The sequence below is a fragment of the Narcine bancroftii genome, chromosome 1 (assembly GCF_036971445.1).
Source record: "Narcine bancroftii isolate sNarBan1 chromosome 1, sNarBan1.hap1, whole genome shotgun sequence".
NCBI classification, from domain to species: domain Eukaryota; kingdom Metazoa; phylum Chordata; class Chondrichthyes; order Torpediniformes; family Narcinidae; genus Narcine; species Narcine bancroftii.
This window is the reverse complement of record NC_091469.1, coordinates 414,138,359-414,158,960: the sequence shown is the minus strand read 5'-3', so window position 1 is coordinate 414,158,960 and position 20,602 is coordinate 414,138,359. Positions and strand designations below refer to the sequence as shown.

The following is a 20,602-nucleotide window of genomic DNA, read 5'->3' as shown; positions in this document are numbered from 1 at the left end:
ATCAATCTGACCCTCCAAGCCACCCGCCCTGTTATTGGTCGTAATGAAGTATAGGACAAAGAGCTAGATCTTGGATATGCTTAGTTACCAAATATGTTGCCTGGCATTAGCCAAAGGGAAAAGGAAGCTTGTATGGCAGCTTTCTGAAGGGCAAAGCAGCACCAAGCTCCTGAGGACTAAAGGAGGAACCTGATGTTAATGGACATCAAGATGCTGGAGGCCTCATTGAAACTAGGATGAAGTATCTAGTAGCAGGGGAAATCCTCCTGCTATCTTGCTGAGCTTTATCCTGTATGCCCCTGGATTCTGTTTGGAAAATATGGTCTCTCCAGCTTATGATAAACTTTGATATAGAGATATACCAATGGTAATGAATATAAATGTATTCAAATCAATCACTGTCAGAGAATGTAACTGTAAATCCTATTGGTAGAGGAGGACAGTATTAGAGGTTGATAATAAACAGAGTGGAAATATCTGAGAGAGAGACTGAAAAGTGATGCATGGGGATAAGGGTTGAAGAGGAAAACTGTTTCCTGTCACAAAGTGAGAGATTTGGAAGTTTTATCCTCCTCTAATCTACAAAGATAGGAATGAACAATCTCCAAATCAGGAGAATGGGGTTAAGAGGAAAAATACATCAACTATGAGTGGCAGAGCAGACTCGATGTACCGAATGCCTTAATTTTGCTCCTATATCTAATGGTCCTAAGGACAGTGAAGCTGTTAATCAACAGGAAGCAGCAAGATTTACGATGCTGAAACCCTCAGCCCCGGAAAGGGTCATGTTTCATGCCAAGAAAGTGGTTACTTCCTGAAATTGTGAGATTTGGGAGACAATGGAGGCAAGTCTGAGGCCGATTATTTGAATTCAACTCATTGCAGGAAAAAGTGAGCAATATGTTTTGTGTGGCTGAAGGGTGACCAAGTAATGATTAATGTAGCAATAATTTAAGGCCTGAAAATAATGGATTTTCAGAAATAATGAAAAATAGGTGCTGTATCATTTAATGATAAATTATGGAAATCAGACAGGTTAAAATATAATGAAAATATGTCATACAGTAACACAGAACAAATGAGCTAATATATTCAATACAATGTTATAAACATTAAAATATATTTTCAAGAAAACCACTTAAAATCTTAAAAAGATGAAATTATTCAATCTTAAATGTGATATTTGAAAAGATTTGCTCCACATTATTTGTTAAAGTGGACCAATATTTCTTCAAATATTTTTAGTCCTCTAAAATGCAGCAGAGCTTCAGGGACAAATAATCAGAAGGTTCAGATAAATGGCTCCAAGTTCATAAACTGTGAAATGACCTGCATTTGATTGAATGTTTAAATATGCAACCAAATCATTAATTATAAATGCAATTATTTAAAGATAGATTATTCCTGTTAGAGTCGCCAATACAAGGTCAACCTTTGCATATAGTGCGATCTATAATTGCACAATGGCTCACTCGATGATTCAAGTGTGTATTTTGAGTTTACTGAGTAGTCAAACCTTGAAATATGTCTCCATTGTTTACTCAGTAAATGTAATGTTTAAAGTAAGCGATTTCATCCTGGGAAAATTACTTTCCTTACATTAGAGAAACTCAGCTCTCAATAAACGAACCTTTATGAATTAGAGAAGAGGGATTGCCTTGCATTTCCGATGAGTTTACAGTAAAGAGGTCTGAGTGTACACCTTACAGATTTACAACACTTTGCAAAACATTGGTGCTGTAAATTCAATAGTCTGCATTCAATTTGCTGAAGTAACTATATCAATTAATTGTTACAGTTTTAGTAACTATCAATTAATTGATTCATTTTAATAGTTACTGAATCAATTAATTGGATTGGATCATCACTGGAGGTACTTGAGCAATTCAAAAACTATTTAAAATTTATCAAAAGCAGGTTGTTTGTTATAGATATGGAAGCAAATTAATGCACAATTTGTCAGTCAAGCTAGACAGTTCTTAAGACATTTATGGTAGTGAGGCTGTATCTGAACTCTCCCACTTCAGATATTGGTAATAGAGACCTTATTTGGCATTTTAATTAAAATCAGCCAAGGATCATCCACCTTCAAGTAGATTAATTCAGTGAATATTGAATTTCCAAAATTGTTTGGTTTTAAGATTGCACCTGCGACCTTTAGATTTCCTATGCTTCAAAAGAACCTCAGTTCTTAAGTTTTTAAGTTAAAGGATTTTGTAAAAATTGAGGTTATGATGTTAGCTCATACACCAGTAGGTTCATGTTGCGGTCTGCCACTAGAGTTTTGGATATAAATTGCATATTGCCAATTAGATAAGCAATTCAATAACTCTCAAGCAGCATAAGAAGGTTTAGTCAATATCAGCCTTTGGAATCCATTTAAACTGTGTCAATTTTCTTTAATCATAAGTTTAATGGTAGCTGAATGAAGTGCTCCAACTCCTGCTCTCACTTATCATATCTGCCTCCTTTGACTGGGAATGGTGGGTCAGGATTCACTTGGAGAACACCAGGCATTCCCAATTGGCCAAAGTCAGGCAGCTCTGGAGGGTCAGCTGAAGACTCTGGTAGAGGTTCAGAGTCTTGGCTTTGACTCACATTTAGCAACAGCTGTATTGCTGCTGTGAGGAAAGGCTAGGGTTGACAAAAGAAGGGGAAGGGGTTTCTGAGCAAAGTGAAGGGGAATGTGATAAAGGGCTACCAGACCAGCTCTCCCTCTTTGGTTGCTGAACAACCAAAGGAACTGCTCACACTAACCATACAAGATCTCATACTTCCAAAGCAATATTTATTTGTATAGATGAAATAATTGCAAAATATGTATTGTTTGTCCATATGTGTGTTATGCTTGGTTGTGTGTCTGTGTGTTTTGCACTGAGATTCCTGTTTCATTGGGTTGTACATATACAATTAGATGGCAATAAACTTGACTTGACGTGGGCTTTATACCACCCCTCCCACTGATATCTTGTAGTACCCACCTGCCTCCAAAAACCACCAACAGTGCAATCCATTGTCAAAGAAATACTCTCAGTGAAGGGGTACAGGTTTCAATCAGAGATGGAGAATGTATGAGGATGTGGGAGGGTAGTGTGAAGTGCGGAGAAGAGAAGCTGTGGTGTAAAGAAAGAGGGAACCTTCAAATGCCCATCTGGTAATATCCGATGTTAGAAGATTGTGGTGGATGCAGAAAGGGATGGAAGAAACCAAGACAGGATGTGAGAGTTGGAGGGGGGGTTTATGTGTTGGACAAAGAGGTCGATAGAGATTGGGAGATAGTCAGGGCCAAAGAGGTCAGTGGAGGAGATTCACAGATGGGGAGCAACAAGGATGTGACGGGTGAAAGGGAGAGTAGGTGAGGGGTACAAGGTGGAAATACTGGGCAATGTTTCTGTGACAGAGCCCAAGCCCATTTATTTACAATAGTGTGTCCAGGCAGAGGAACCTACTCAGCATTTGTCATGAATCCCCTGCCACTGGACCAGGACTCCATTCCGGCAAGTCCGTTGGCAATCCCACTCTCATTGAAGTCACATGCAGACAACTGCATTTCATCCACATGAAGTTCAGGACCTGAAACATCAAGACCTCGTGGTCAGTCCCAATAGCAATATGTCCAACAGTGAAAGAATTCAATATAATGCTGTGACAAGAAAATGAAAGTAGAATTCTCAAGAACCCTTCAAATCCAGCTCCTCTGAAGCAGCACTACTGATACATCCTGACAATTCCGGCCAACAGGAGCTGCAAAGTGTCAGCCATTCTGGGACTGGTATGAAATTCAGCAAAGTCAGTAACTATGAAAAAAAAAGGAGCTTTTAAGCAAAAGACAGGGGGTGTAGTTTGATGGGAATGACCAGGGAATTCTGGAGCTAATTAAAGAGACAGTCAGCTCTTAATCAAAGCTACACACTTCGATGAACTCCAACATTGACTGTATCCATGACATTAGAGGCCTTGAATCCATTTCACTGCAAAATATTTGGTCCAGCCTTACCACAACCCCACACTTCCAAACGAAGCACAGTAAAGTTTTGAAAGTAGCTGGTACCTCTGTTGTCATTCTAAACTTTCTGAGGGTGTCAGACAAAGTTGCATCGCTGTTGCAGCACTTTTCTCACTCTTACTCACTACAGTGCTCTCCCTCACTATTAAGGTCTTGGCTGAACTGGAGCTAATTACCAAACAGATTGGAATCAGTTCTCAAGAACAAAGATCAACCCACCTTCAGTCATTGAGCTACAGCATGCAAACAATGCTAACAATAAGTTTTTACAGAGAAAAAAGTTTAAAACCACTGTTTTAATCAACCTAATTTTTCTCAAGCAAAATATTTCAGCAACAATTGGGTCTAGAGCAGTGATTCGCAACCTTCCCTTCCCACTCACATACCACCTGAAGCAATCTCTTACTAATCACAGAGCACCGATGGCATAGGGAATACTTAAAGTGGGATGTGAGTGGAAAGAAAAAGGTTGAGAACCACTGGTCTAAGATCTTCATCATTATTGATGTTGACATTGAAATAGATGACACGCTGGTCCTCACACTTAACATATGCAAAGGATCTGAAAATCATAGGCTACTTTCCATATCACAAAAGCCATCTCTTAAATAAAGCAGAAATTGACAATAAAATTTACCAGTGCAGTCTGAGAAGGAGGATTCGCATGTTGAAATATTGAATATTCAAAAGCCACACAAAAATTGTGGTTTCCTGGATAGCAATGATTCCTGCCCTCTTGGGACTTGGACTACAGATACTAGGCAACTAAAGGCACTGGAAAAATACTCTCTCTGCAAATTTCTTCAGATACACTGGCAGAAGAAGTGAACCAATGTCCATTCCTTGTACCCAGGCCAAGATACCCAGTACTGAGTCCTCATTGGCTCTCTGATCTAAGCATGACCTGACTCCTGAAAGATAGAGGACTCCAAGCTTCATCTCAGCAACAACTTATCAAGTGAAGAGAGGAATTAGTTCATGGATATTCTTGGGAAAGTGTTATATCCCACTCACTCATGGAAATCCTCAATCTGTGACAAGTCATCACAAAGAAGGAGTATTCATCCTGACACTGAGAATATCAAATCCCTTTGGGATTACCTTAAAGCCTGGCATTAATGACAGATGGAGAGTGCAGCTCCCAATCACCCCTATCCACTCCCATCCACCCTATCTAGCACCTGTGTGAAGGCTGTAGCTTCCACATTGGCTCATCAGCAACTTCAGACCCAACAGACATAGAAGTAACTTTTCAGGTTATCCTCAACTCTCAGGAACAGTCTTTTAAAAAGGGACACCTGTAACACCACATCTTTTACAAATTTACCACTGAGATTTTGAATGCCAAAGAACTAAATAATTTTCTCATCATTATTAATGAGGTGCTTTTGTAAAAGAAACCTTTATCTTTAAAGAATACACACACTTATCTGGTCATACACATGAAATAAATGAATAATCTGATTAAACTTATCATCATCAAATAGTGAATCTCCATGAAGCAATGTAATCATGCTCTGAAAGAATACTACAAAACAGTTGTACTTGAGTTGATTTTACTTCAATTATTATGTGAAGATGAATACTAACATCACAGTCAAAACATTGATTAATGTAAATACTTCACCAGCCCTCTAATTATATTATGTTCAGAATCATATATGCCCTACTAATGTAATGAACCTTAATTTTCTAAATTTATGAGGTCCTTTCTTTAACTATTTTCAGAATTTATAAGATTATTGGATCCCATTTTACGGTTTGATTGTCCTTTCATTCATGCATTAATGGAACATTTATGTGTAATCATAACTTCACAAGGGATAGCTTTTGTTTTATATTCATTTTGGTTTTATTTGTTTCTTTCATAGGTTGTTTACAGCTATTTGTTGGATCTATATTATTATTATTACTTATGTATGAGCATAAATATATGTATTATATATATTTTTTAATGCTCACATGTAGGTAATAATAATAATCACCAAGGGATAGTATGTTTTGGAAAAGTATTGGTGAATGGAATTAATATAGATGAGTACTTGACAGTCAGCATAGACATGGTGTGACAAAGAATCTATTTTTGGGAAACAAAACTCTATGATTTTCTCTTTCCAATATTTTTATTGTTTCTCGATGAGATGAAATGAGATGAGAAAATTCTTCCTCAAATCCTCTCTAAGCTTCTTTTATTTCTTACCTTCAATGTATGCTCTCCTGTCCTAGATAGCTCTGCTATAGGGAGAAAATTCTTAATATTCTCTCATAATTTTGAATACCCCCTCAGACTCATCTTTTCTAGGGAAAATAAATCCAGGTTATCCCATCTCGCCACAAAACTAAAGCATTACATCCCAGGTAACATCGCACTGAATTGAAATGGTGACCACTGGGAGATCCACACTATCACAGACTGCAGTGTTCCTCCAGCATTTCAGTATTTTTTTTTTAATATTCAGTTGGGGGCTAGCCAGTGATGTATAAAGTTGTATCAAGACCTTGCTGCTTTTATATTCTCTGCCATGGCACCTGAAGGCAAGCCTCCCATATGCCTTATTCACCACCCTATCACCATGCTGAGAAACTGGAGGGACTCAGCTGGTCAGGCAACATCCATGGAGAAAGTCAGCATTAAGGGTTGGGACCCTTTTCTATTGTTTGTGTTTATTTTGCTAGACACAAATTTCCAACAGAATCCTCCCTCTGACTTCCATGCAGAATAGCCTCACTACATGTTCTCTTTCAACAAGTGAATTGCTATTTTGCAACAAACAATAGTTAAAAAGAACCGCCATATTTCAAAACTAGCAATTTGGCAAATCACTTTAAATTTGTTTTCCTCCACTTCTTTGCATTTGCAAAGATGACCACTGGTGCTTTGGCAGGTAAAGGATGAAAAATCACCTGTTTCTGCAGGGGAATAGGATCAGCCTAAAATGACAATCAATGTGACAGGGGGACAGATTGGATATAACTGGGTTTGGAGATGGCTGAAGGTTTTGTTGAGTGACTGGGAAAAGCAGTATTTTGGCAGTATCTGCCTCTCTTTTACTGCTGGAGTTACAGCTGGAGGATTAATCATTTCAACTAATTATTCCCTTGATAATTTTCTTCTTCAGAGTGCTGAGAAAGTAGCAGCAGCTGTGAAGTTCGAACTCTTGCTCCACAGTGGGACACTTGGATAATTTGACGCCCATCATCTTCAGGAAAGCTTCATGCAAGGCCCTTTCTAGTTACATTTACTCAGTCTTTTAGCCATTGTTCCATTCCTCGTCCATCTCCTGTCCATTGTGAGAGAATTAATAATATCATGTGCATAGTGTTTTGGAAATAACTTTCTTGGGATAACTTAATATTTTCCTAACATGATTTCATTTGGTGCATAGGTGACGTAAAATTGATTCTTTCTGCTTCACCCTTCAGTTACACCAGCACCATTTTTGACCAGATATCATCTTCCTGGCTTTCCACTTGGACCAAGAACACCTGATGCCAACAACATCCATGCTGAATTACTGTTTAAAGGATACAGGTCTTCCTTCAATTCCACGATCCCTAATAGACTCACACTGAATCTTCTATATCCAGGCCTCCTTTGTAATTGGATCCTTGACTTCCTGTCCAACTGTTCAATCAGTGAAGATGGGTCAACATTACTTCACACCCTGTCCCCTGTAAGGATCCCATTCCTTTCTCTCAGTTCCTCTATGTTGCATCTGCTCTCAGGACAAGATAATCAGAAATGACTTCTTTCTTCAAAAAACATAGCTTCCCCTCCTCTACTATCGACTAGGCTCTCACCTGCATATTCTCCATTATCCACATAACTGCCCTGGGTCCCTCTGTCCCTATGTACAACAAGGACAGGATTACCCTTGTCCGCACCTACCATCCCACCAGCCTCCACATCCAACATATAATCCTCCACCAATTCCACTACCTGTCCCTCAAGGATGTGCACTCAGTTCCCTACTTTGCTCCCTCTACCCCCTCAGCTAAATACTGTTCCAACTCCATTTTCAAATTTGCCAACGACACTACTGTAGAGGGCTAATGTCAAATAATGATGAGATGGAAAGCAGAAAAGAGATTGAAAGACAAGATAACAACCACAATTTCAACATCAATAAAATGAAAGGGATGTTGATTGACTTAAGGAGACATGATAAAGTCCATATACCCTTGTCCACATTAATGGGACTGAAGTTGAAAGAGTAGGTAGCTCCAATTCTTTTAGGAATAAATATTTCCAATGACCTGACCTGGGACAAGCACAGTGACTTGACGATCATGAAAACACACTAACGCCTCTACTTTTTTTAAGAAGATAAAGGAAGATCAGCATGTTCCTCTTGTCCCTCATCAACTTCTACAGGTGCACCATTGAATGCATACTTGTGAGATTCATTGGAGGTTACTCTGCTCAAGATCGGAAGAAGCCACAGAAGATAGTGAATGCAGCTCAGAACATAACATAAACTTCCTTCTCCTCCATGTCTCCTGGTGCATAGGAAAGACAGTCAACATATTGAAAGGCACCACCCTCCTCCCAAGCACCAACAGGCTTAAACATAGTTTATTCCCTGCAGCCATCAGGCTTCTGAATGGGCGATCCTTTTTTCAGCTTCCCACCCCTTCCCTTCATTCCACTATCAGAGAGCCACCTTTCTTAGCCCTCTGCCTTCTCCACTTATTGCTTCATGGGTTCTTTTTGTTCTACCCTCCCACCAGTATCCACCTATTATTACCTCAATATCAAGGTCCTTTCTTGAGCCGAATACCAGCCATTTCAACCTTGGTGATGTCAGTCCAACTGTGACATGTTGTCAGAATGCCTGACAGAAGACTGCCCAAGGACATCTTGTACGGTCAACTGCCCAGTAGTATCCAAAAATGAGGAGGCAAGTAACTACGGTATACAGATGTTCTGCTCAGGAGCCTCAAGAAAGCTAACATTGCCCCATCAATATGAGAGAATATGAATCAAGATCACTCGCAGTGGAGGGACACCATCAGAAAAAGTGTGGACACTGCTAAGAAAAGGCTTAAAGAGGCAACAGAGGAAAGGCGCAGGAAGCACCACAACAGAGCTTCTGCCCTGTGGCCCCTCCAGGCCTCACCTGCCAAGTATGTAGCAAGCAGTGCCTGTGAAGGATTGGCCTGCACATCCACTCCAGGACGCACATATCAAACCCCACAAACTAACTAAAGGAATCATCAGTGTCCTATGGGATGGATAGGCAGAAGAAAAAGATTATTACCTCTTAGCTTGTGCTCCTCCCATTCTCCTTTCACTCACCACACACAGCCCTCCCCCTCCCCCTCCCACACTACTTCAGGTGGAAGAGCTCAGGCCCAAAATTTCAAATGGATTTTGTATGGGATCCCAGCATCGACAAATTTTCTTGTTTCCCTCTTTCCATGGTCTGTGAACCCTTCTCATGGTGATAAATACCTTATGACAAATAAACTTAAAACAGGATTTAAAAGTTATGCCCCTTCTTTCAAAATAAGTCTGCTAGAAACACTGACTCCACTCTGTGATTGGCAGTCACAATTGCCCCTCGCAGCATGGCTGAGTGAGTGAGCAGGTACCCTCTGACTGCAGTGAGCCAGGTTGTCCAATACTATATGCCAATGCCCCACCAAATCCTGCCAAACTCACACTGGAATTCAGCAATGCAATCCACAGAGAATTCTGCATGATGACCAAGTCTTCAATCTTGCTGGTCATGACATTTTTGAAAGTTCTGCTGAAGAAAAGGCATATTGGCTGGTAAAAGGGGATATTTATCAAGATTATGGTAGATTGGCAAAGTCCAAACATTTGTAGGTAGTTAAATCAATTCCAATCATCTATTACTATCTTCTCTGATACTGAATGCTGCTCCAATCTATGAGAACTTTATCAAGGGAAAAGTTGACAAAAATAAATTTTCTTAACTATAAACAGGAGAATAAAAGGCTCAAAATATGTTTTTTTTTTATTTTTGAGAACCACCTTGTAGGATTGCTAATCAGCTAAAAACGACCTCCCGTAGTCATGTAAAGAATGCTTTATTGACCACAATAAGTTTGAAAAAGGGTAGATAAAATTTGCAATGATTTTGCCAGGACTTGAGGAGGTGAGTTATAGGGAAAAATTGAATAGGTTAAAACTTTATTCCTGGAGTGTCATAGAATGAGTAGAGACTTGACAGAGGTTCAAAACATTATGAGGAATATAAATTGGGTAAATGCAACCAGGCTTATTCCACTGAGTTTGGGTGAGACAAGAACAAGAGGACATGGATCATGGGTGAAAGGTGAAATGCTTATGGGAAACATTTGGGGGAATTTTTTCTCTCAGAGGGTGGTGAGAGTGTGGAATGAATGGCTAGCAAAAGATGGTGGAAGTAAGTTCGATTTTGACATTTAAGAGAAGATTAGATAAAATAATAATAGTTTGGTATGGATTAGAATGGCCGAAGGGCCTATTTCTGTCCTCTAGTGTTCTATGATTGTAAACCGAAAGGTATTGTAAATTCCTCTATACATGACCTGGAAGGATCTTACAAACAAATGTTTATGTCCTGATGTCCTTGGCGGTCAGTGGCAGTGCTTTCTTGTCCCTTTTCTGAGATTGCTAATGTGATAGTAAATATTGGTGACAGCAACTCTACATAAGCACAATGCCTCACACATAGTCCCTCACAGAGGTCCAATATACTTTCTACTTGATGCTAGGTAGCTATGGCTTCCTGCTGAAGGTTTTTCACCTTCTCCCTCTCTGCTCTGGAGGTTTATCTTGCTCTGTGAATCCTGCACTCACTCTCCTGATGGCTATTCATGGATCATTACCTGAGAGTAACCACTTTGGGCGGAAGATTTGGTCAAGATGAAATCAATCCAATCTTTGATATTGTAGCAAATTCAAAGAAACTTAGAAATCACCAAACACTGCAGAAACATTGACAAAACCACAAAAATCATTCAGTGACTAAGCTGAATATTGTTGATTATCCCTTCAAATCCTCTGTGGATTGCATTGGGGTTGGAGAATGGTCACTTAAGCTGCAGACTGCACATTCAGTCATACTACATCCAGAGAAGGCACTAGTTGGAGGAATGAACTGAACTCTTGGCAGCATAAAATAAACGTCATATTATGATAGGTATCATGAGCTGTCTGAATTGCCTACATAACCTCAAAAGCATGTGGACCTATCTGAAACACCAGGAATAAATGCAACCCCATAGAGCATCATGCTGAAAGGACTTTGGCATCTCTGGTAACCAAAGAGAAGGTACCATGGACCTGTACATAGTAGCCACAGTTGCAGGTCATTCTCAGCCTTATTTCACTGCTTTCACTGATTATATTTTCACAGATGTCAGAGGTTTTGTACTAAATGTTGCCAACCTGACAAAAAGAATGTAACATGCATACTCAGACTTGTTTGATCCAAGCCAAGAGGCAATAGTGAAAAAGAAACCCCATGACATTTGTTTGTCTCCCCTGAGCATATTTTACAAATATTTGGTGCCATGTTACAGCAATCACACGCAGGTGTGCATAACTTGGAAACTATAACATTGTGGATTTGTTTGCAGGGGTCCCCAAGGCTAAATTTAGATCTGCACTGCAGGACCGAAGAGAATAATTTCATTGTATAACTGTCAGTTCAGACTCAATCCTTTTAGTCACAGTCTGTTTCTTCATAAGCTGCATAAATTCATTGCTAGACATAATATGTAACTCATGGGCCATGCATCCAAATGTAGGTATTATACAAAAGACTGCACCCCTGTCTCTCACTTATCAGCAATTCAAATCAATGTACTTTATTCATATACCTTTCCAATGGCCATATAGAGTCCATGGTGAATGTAAACAAATCAATGGAGAACTTGCAACCAAATTTTGCAGGGTATTTTTGAAGAACTAGGTAAGTGAGAGACAGGGGTGTACTGTTTAGAGGAGGGTAAATGGCTAGGGAGATGGTTGATGGAAGATAGTATTTGAAAATGTATTGTCCTTGAAATGTGCGTGAGTTATTCACAGCCTTTTGGCTAAGATCAAGTATTCACCGACTGAGAGCTGATCAACTGGATCCAAGAGAAGGAAGGGGAAAGAAGAGGAAGACAATGAAGAGGTCTATTTGAGCAGAAGACATCATCCAGTGTAAGCTGGCCTGCTGATGCAGAGGTGGATCCATGATAATTGGGAGATTAATCTAAGGTCCTTGCCAGCAGTAAGTCCGCCTCCACTAGCCTCACAAGGATGGCCATGGTAGTAAACTCCTTGAAAGGACAAAAAAATCCAAAATGCCATCAGCAATGCAATGAAGGACATGAGCAAAGCTTCCCTGTTTTCCCAGGAGCTCTTCATGGATGGATTGATTGAATGTTGCAAATTTGATCCAAAGAACATCTACAGCCTCCAGAACTTTTCAGTTAATTGTCACTTTGATGTGACATTAAAGACCCCAGATGGATGGCAGAGGATGTTCTAGGACTTCCAGGAGAAGGGGAACGTGGCTTGATTCTTGTTATTCAAGGCACAGTCTTGGATGGTGACCATGAGCAGTTCCTTTGGTCATTCAGCATTCTCACTGCCCATGGAAGAACTTGTTTCTCAGCATGGTGGTGCTGGGTGTATCACTTTCCTGGCAGAAGCAGCTGAAAGATGTTGGGGTCCTCAACAATTTTGAATGCCCTCTTCAGACAATGATCCTGGTAGATCATGTCAATGAGATGGGGGTGGGGGGGTGGGAGGGAGACTCCAGTGATCTTCTCTGCCTCTCTTCTGGTCCTGTGGCTTGACTTCCAATCTATTTTTCTGCAGCAACCGTACCACACTGTGATTCAGCCAGCCAGGGGGCTCTCAGTAGAACTCCTGTTGAAGTTTGACATGATGGAGGCCAGAAGCCTTACATGCTTCAGTCTTCTCAGGAAGTGCAAGTACTGTTGGACCTTTCTGGCAAGTGAGGAGATGTGTATCTACAATAGGTCACTAGTTAAGTGGACTCCAAAGAACTTAGTGCTCTCTATTCTCTCTACTACAGAGTTGTTGATGTGTAGTGGAGGATGTTCATTCCAGGTCCTCCTGAAGTCCATGATCATCTCATTCATCTTATCAATGGTGAAACTCAGGTTGTTACTCTCGTACCATATCACAATATGGCAAAATTGTGGCACATACAGTCACACAGCCCTGAGGTATGCCAGTGCTGACAAAAGACAAAGGAGGAAAAACCTAACACCCAACCCCAACCAACCAATTTTCCCTTGCAACCGCTGGAATCGTGCCTGCCTGTCCCGCATCAGACTTGTCAGCCACCAACGAGCCTGCAGCAGACGTGGACATACCCCTCCATAAATCTTCGTCCGCGAAGCCAAGCCAAAGAAAAGAACTGCAAGAAAAGGCTCAAAGCCTTTTCAAGGATTTAAAAGCTGCTCATGCAACAAATGCAGGTAATTGTGATGAAGAATGTGTTGTATATAGGGGTTGGTTCAATTATTTCAAAGTGAGGGCAAATTTACATAATATTAAAGTACAAGGTGAAGCAGAGAGTGCCGATTTAAGTGCTGCAAGTAATTTTCCTGAAATGTTGAAATGAGGAGGAAGGTTATTTACCAGACCAAATATTTAAAGTAGACGAGACTGGCTTATTTTCGAAAAAAAAATGCCTGAAAGAGCCTACATTTCAAGAGAGGAAAAAAGAGCGCCAGGGTATAAGGCACCGAAGGAAAGGCTAACGTTATTGTTTGGGGGTGAGGGGGGTAACGCATGCAGGGATTTCAAGCTCAAGCCTTTGCTTGTGTATCACTCCTTATATCCGAGAGCACTTCGCCAAATCATTAAGGCAATTCTTCCCGTTATTTGGAAGGCAAATACAAAGACTTACAGTTGCCACCTTTGAAGATTGGTTCTTGAACCATTTTGTCCTTCCTGTTGAATGCTATTGCTTGGCCAAGAAAATTCCTTTCAAGATTCTCCTTGTACTTGACAACGCACCCGGACATCCAAGCACTTTAAATGATCTTCACCCCAATATAAAGATCATATTTTTACTCCCCAACACCACATCGCTACTTCAGCCAATGGATCAGGGAGTCATAGCCTCTTCTAAGAGGCTTCTCACAAGCAGTCAGGCTACCTAAGATGATGTGATGAGCTTAAGGGAGTTCTGGAGGAATTATAACATCTATGATGTCATCAAAAATTTTGCTGATTCTTGGGATGAAGTGAAGCAGTCAAATATGAAAGGTGTGTGGAACAAATTGTGCCCCCAATTCACGCATGCTTTTCAGGGGTTTACAGCTGACGACATCGCTAAAGCCAAGCAAGTTGTGGTTGATATTGGTAATCAGCTGCAGTTAGACATCAGTGAAAATGATGTCATAAAGTTACTCAACTTCAATGCTGAAGATCTGACCAATGAAGACCTTATGGAACTAGAGCAGCAGATCATAGCATTTGAGGAAGACCACTGGGACCTAAAAACTCCAGAACTGAAGAAGTTTTTGATGAGTTGAAGCAGGAATTGCAAAGTTAGAACAGCAAGATCCAGAGGTTCACCACAGTTTACCATACTATTACGGAAGGCCTCAGCTGCTACAAGGCCATTTGTGATGAGAAGAAAAGCTCTGAACAAACCTCCCTTGATGCCTACTTCAAGAAATTGACTCTAATACTTTTATATGTATAGAAATGTAAAATGTAAAATATATACTATATACAAAGACAACTATTTGACTAGCTGATGCTACCTACAAATTTAACTTAAAGACAGACTTAGGAACGGGCCTCGTTCTTAACCTGGGGGCAGCATTATTTAAATCCCCTACTACTATTGTAACATTGCCCTTTTTGCATGCCTTCTTAATTTTTCTATGCAATTTGCACACATCCTGGCTACACTTTGGAGGAATATATACATTAGAGTCTTTTTACTGTTACAGTTTCTTAATTTTACCCACATAGATTCTATAGCTTCTGATCTAATGTCTCCTCTCGCCAAAGATTTAATTCCATTTTTAACTAGCAGAACCACCCCACCCCCTCTGCCTACTTTTCAGTCCTTCCGATGCACTGTATACCAACAGATATTTAGTTCCCAACTGTGGTTATCTTTCAGCCACTATTCAGTGATGGCCACAATATATACCTCCCAACATTCAGGTGCGTTACAAGATCATCAAGCTTATACAGTGAAACCTCACGAGAACATGTTTCGTTAATCCGTGGAATCGCTTATAGCGCGGGTGTCTGTGGACCCCAAACTTTGCAAATAAGTTGATTAAAATTCAAAATCCCAATATTAAAAGAATGTGCTTGCTTCTTTCATTGAAATTGTTAGTTATAGATAGCGGATCCTTTGAAAACTGGTAATATTTGGGTTTGATTATCCGTGAGCACTCTGACATATATGCATCTGTTCCACAACTCAGCTGTAATGCGATATGAAATCCTGGACCCCAACTACCGCGTTCTATTGAAGTTTTACTGTATCTTAAACTATGGGCATTTAAAGACAAGACCTTCAGTGCTGCATTTTTCACTGTTATATATGGATTGTGGAGGATCATGTGACCTCTGTTTCTGGAACCTTGTGGATGGAGGAGGATCATGTGACCTCCCTCTCTGGTCCCTAGTTGGAAGTCACATCACCTGCCCATTAGTGCACAACTTACCAGTGGCTCATTTAAATAATTCAGTGTCACCATTCGCCAGGTGCCCAGCTCAGAAACAGTATAAACTCCAACACGTGACAGGTTTCTCTCTCTGCTCCTTGGTCCTGACTATGAGCACTTCTGTATGCCCGGTCACTTAACTGTGGACAACACTGGAGGAGTCATTGGTAAGGTGTGCACTACACTTAGAGTGGGTCTGTAGTATTGCTTGGCAGTACTTAACATTGAGACACCACTTTCCCTTTGGTACAGGGAACCAGGAGTGTGCGTTTAAGACCCTGGCTTGTTAGAGTGTGTTAGTAATCGTATATTACTTAACACTGAGCTCCACCCCAGCACAGGGATTGGGAATATCTGCTGAAGTCCCCGTCTGTGAGTGTGTACACGTGCAGGAGGGTATGGTAGGGTAAGCAGCCACTGATATTGAGGACCCTTGCACCTGATGTGCCTGCTTACACCGTTATAATTTTTGTCTTGTACCATGTAGAAGATAGGCTGCACCAGTATCAGAGTCCAACCTGGATCTAATGTGAATGGCCATATAGCTATTAAGTAGTGAGAGTGTATGGACAGATATTATCTGATGTCTTCCCGTTTAATTCTGGTGTGTACACTAAAGTTACCTCTGATTGTGACACTTGTATCCAGACTTGTCTCTCTGTGAACCCACCAAACCTGATATTATTCCCAACACCACAATCACACTTTTCAATTTTGTTTTCAAAGTACCCCATGTTAAATCTTTCACCTTACACTTACTATTTTGCCCTATTGACCTGCCTATTCTTCCTCACAATCTCTCTACACAGTGCATCTACTTGTGTATCTCCTGCTTATTCACTGCTCTCTCATTCTAAATCCCATCCCTCTGCCAAACCAGTTTAAACCCTCCACCACAGCTCTAGCAAACCTGCCCACCAGGATATTGGTCCCCCTTCTGTTCATCCTGTTCTTTTTGTACAGGTCATACTTTCCACAAAGAGATCCCATTGATCCACAAATCTGTACAATCAGAATCAGAATTTATTGTCACGAACATGTCATGAAATTTGTTGTTTTGCGACAGTGCTACAGGTACAAAATTGCTATAAATTACATATTACATATTTTTAAAAAAAGAAATCAATGCAAAAGGAGGGAAAGTGAGGTAATGTCTGTGGTCCATTGTCCATTCAGAAATCAGATGGTGGAGGGGAAGAAGCTGTTTTTGTACCATTGGGTTGAAACGAGGAATTATGACATTGTTGTCATTAATGAAACTTGGTTGCAGGAGGGGCACGAATGGCAGCTCAAGGTTCCGGGCTTCCATTGCTTTAGATGTGATTGTGGGAATGAAAGGGGGAGAGGTGGCATTATTCGTCAGGGGAAATATTGTCAGGTAGGACAAACCAGAGGGCTCGTCTACTGAGACTATATGGGTGTAGCTGAGGAACGGGAATGTTATAACCACACCAAAGGGGTTGTATTGTCGGCTGTCCAGTAGTCCCTAGAACCATAGAACATTACAGTATAGAAACAGGCCTCTTTGGCCCTTCTACACTGTGCAGAAACTTTTTTTTTGCCTAGTCTCACTGACCTGTACCAAGTCCATACCCCTCCATTCTTCTCCCATCCATGTAAATGTCTAAATTCTTGTTAAATTTTAAAATTGAGCCCACATTCACCACTTCAGATAGAAGCTCATTCCACAATCCCACCATCTCTGTGTGAAGAAGTTCCCTTTATGTTCCCCTACACTAATCCCCTTTCACTCTTAACCATGTCCTATGATTTGTACCTCACCTACAATCAGTGGAAAAAGCCTATCGGCACTTATTCTGTCCATACCGCTCATAATTTTAAATATTTCTATAAAATTTCTCCTCATTCTTCTCTGCTCAAGGTCCTAACCTGTTTAATCTTTCCCTGTAACTCAGTTCCTGAAGTCTGGGCCACATCCTCATATATCTTCTCTGGACTCTTTCAATCTTATTGCTATCTTTCCTGTAGTTAGATGTCCAAAACTGCATACAATATTGCAAATTTGGCTTCACCAATGTCTTATACAACTTTAATATAACATCTCAACTCCTCTGCTCAATACTTGGATTTATGAAGACCAATCTCAAAAGCTCTCTTTACAACCCTATCAACCTATATGCCACTTTCAGAGAATTATATATCTGTATTCCCAGATTCCTCTATTCTACCACACTCCTCAGTTCCTACCATTTACCATGTATGTCCTTTCTAGGTTTGTCCTTTCAAAATGCAACATCTCACACTTGTCTGCCTTAAATTTCATCTGCCATTTTTTCATCCCATTTATCCAGCTGGTCCAGATCCTTCAGCTAGCTTTGAAAACCTTCTTCACTATCCACCACATCTCCAATCCTAGTGTCATCTGCAAACTTGCTGATCCAATTTACCACATTATCATCCAGATCATTGATATAGATGACAAACAACAATGGTTGCTGCACTGATCCCTGAGCCACACCGCTAGTCACAACCCTCCAGTCTGAGAAGCAATTATTCACCACTACCCTCTGGGCTTGTCCCAACCAATAATTGTCGAAGCCAGTTTTGAGGAGTAGGAGTCAGTTCTACATCCTTTGGGAATAGTCTGGTAAACTTTTGGCTTGCCAATTGAAAGGAATGGCTACTAAGAGACAAATTAATAAGATTCAGATGGAAGATGATATGAATACTACTGATCATTTTAAAATAAATGATACTTTTAGAGCATTCTATTCTAGATTGTACACTTCTGAATCCAATAATGATAATACTTCAATGTTGGATTTTCTGGACTGCCTTAGTTTGCTACACTTTCTCAGAATAAACATACAAGTTTGGAGGCACCTCTCTCTCAAGAGGAAATACTTTTTTGCAATTTCTTCTCTACAATCTGGTAATCTCCAGGATCTGATGGATACGCTGTGGAAATTTATAAATCCTTTTCCAAAGTGCTGGTGTCCCAATTAAATTTTGTACTTAATGATTCATTTAAACAAGGGAGTCTTCCTTCATCTTGTAATGAAGTTTGTATTTCACTTATTCTGAAAAAGGCGAAGGATCTAATTCAATGTGCTTCTTATAGGCCTATCTCTTAATGTAGATATGAAGATCTTGTCTAAAATATTGGCCCATAAACTGGGGAATATTTTACCATTTATCATTTCAGAAGATCAAACTGGTTTCATTATTCTTATTTTAATATACATCGTTATTCTATATTTATGTCCCACTTCTGCCCCTGAATGTGTTCTCTCTTTAGATGCAGAGAAGGCATTTGATTGAATGGAATGGGGTTATATATTTGCTATTTCTGAAAAATTTAATTTTGCACCTTATTTTATTAAATGGATTAAATTATTATATCTATATCCCACTACCTCAATTCTTTCTAATCTACAAATCTCAGAATCTATTAATATTCAGTGCGGTTTTCATCGAAGTTTTCCTTTAAATCTATTACTTTTTGACTTCAACAATTGCTCTTAGTGAAAGTAGAAATTTTATTGGGATCCTTTTGAATGGTAATGAACATAAGGTTTCCTTATATGCAGATGACCTTTTGCTTTTTGTTTCTAATCCAGAGCTCCTTTACTTAACATACTGGCTTTGTTTTCTCATATAAGTCAGTTTTCTGGCTACAAGTTGAATTTGCATAAAAGTGAACTTTTACCTTTAAATGGTTTTATATCATTATTCTAATTTTCCTTTTAAGATTGTGCAAAATCAATTTGCTCATCTCAGCATTACAATTACTAAGAGCTATAAATATCTTTTTAAGGAAAAAATTCCACCCTATTTAATCAGGTTAAATTATTATTATTGCGATGGTCACCTTTATCACTTTCAATGATTGGTCATATTAACATTTTACATAAATTTTTGTAACTCTGTCAATTCGTACCAATTTTCATCCCTAAATCTTTTTTTGATTCACTTGACTCGCTTATATCTTCCTACATATTGCAGGGGAAATGCCCTCACTTAAATAAAGCTCATCTTCAAAAAGCTAAAAAGAATAGTGGACTGGCATTTCTCAGTTGTAGATTATATTATTGGGCAGTCATTATTCATAAGTTAATTATTTTCTTGCATTTTGATCATTTGGTTGATCGCTCTTCATTGGTAGAAATGGAATTAAATTTTACAAAGAATATTATTTGAAAGTTTTAAGGTCCTTTTTATCTTCCTCCTTATATAAATTAACTGATAATCCAATTTTTAAACATAGTTTGAGAATAGGGGCACAATTTGGAAGGTTTTTTGGAGTTCAGAATTTTTCTCTTGCTAGTCCTTTTATATCTAATCATCGTTTTCTACCTTTGTTGCAGGATACAGCTTTTAATAATTGGCACAGATTGAGTATTAAATGCTTCAATGAACTTTTTATTCAAAATAATTTTGCTTCTTTGAACAATTGGTGGTAAAAGTTATCTTTTATTAATAACAATTTTCTTGATTTAAGAATGGCCTCGTCAGTTAAAAATCAAGAATAATTGGGAATAGGATTTGAATCTTTCATTCTCAGATGGGATGTGGGATTCTATTTGTAATCTGATTAATACGACCTCCTTTAGTGTACAACACTGTTGCAATTTAAAGTGGTCCATATGTCTAAATTTAATTGTCTCATTTTTACTTTGATATAAATCTTCCATGTGACAAATGTAAAATTGCTGCGATTTCTTTGATTCACATGCTTTGAACTTGCTCTAGTTTAGAAAAAATTTGGAAAGATACTTTTCAAACATTATTGGTGATTCTTAAAGTTACATTGGAACCTTGCCTTTTAATTGCTCTTTTTGAATCATTTCAAGATTATGATATTTTATTGACTTCAACTCAAAACCGAATTTTACCTTTTACGTCATTTATAGCCAGATGTGCAATTTTGATTAAATAGAAAGATAACACTCCACC

At 39.3% G+C, this 20,602-nt stretch overlaps 1 protein-coding gene and 1 pseudogene across 8 annotated transcripts in view; one reads left to right on the top strand and one right to left on the bottom strand.

Annotated features, from left to right (window-relative positions):
* Window positions 1-14,527, top strand: part of LOC138760082 (tigger transposable element-derived protein 1-like) — a 53,006-nt pseudogene extending 38,479 nt beyond the window's left edge.
* Window positions 1-20,602, bottom strand: part of LOC138751556 (retinoic acid receptor beta) — a 942,630-nt gene that overhangs the window by 686,597 nt on the left and 235,431 nt on the right. The window lies entirely within an intron of this gene.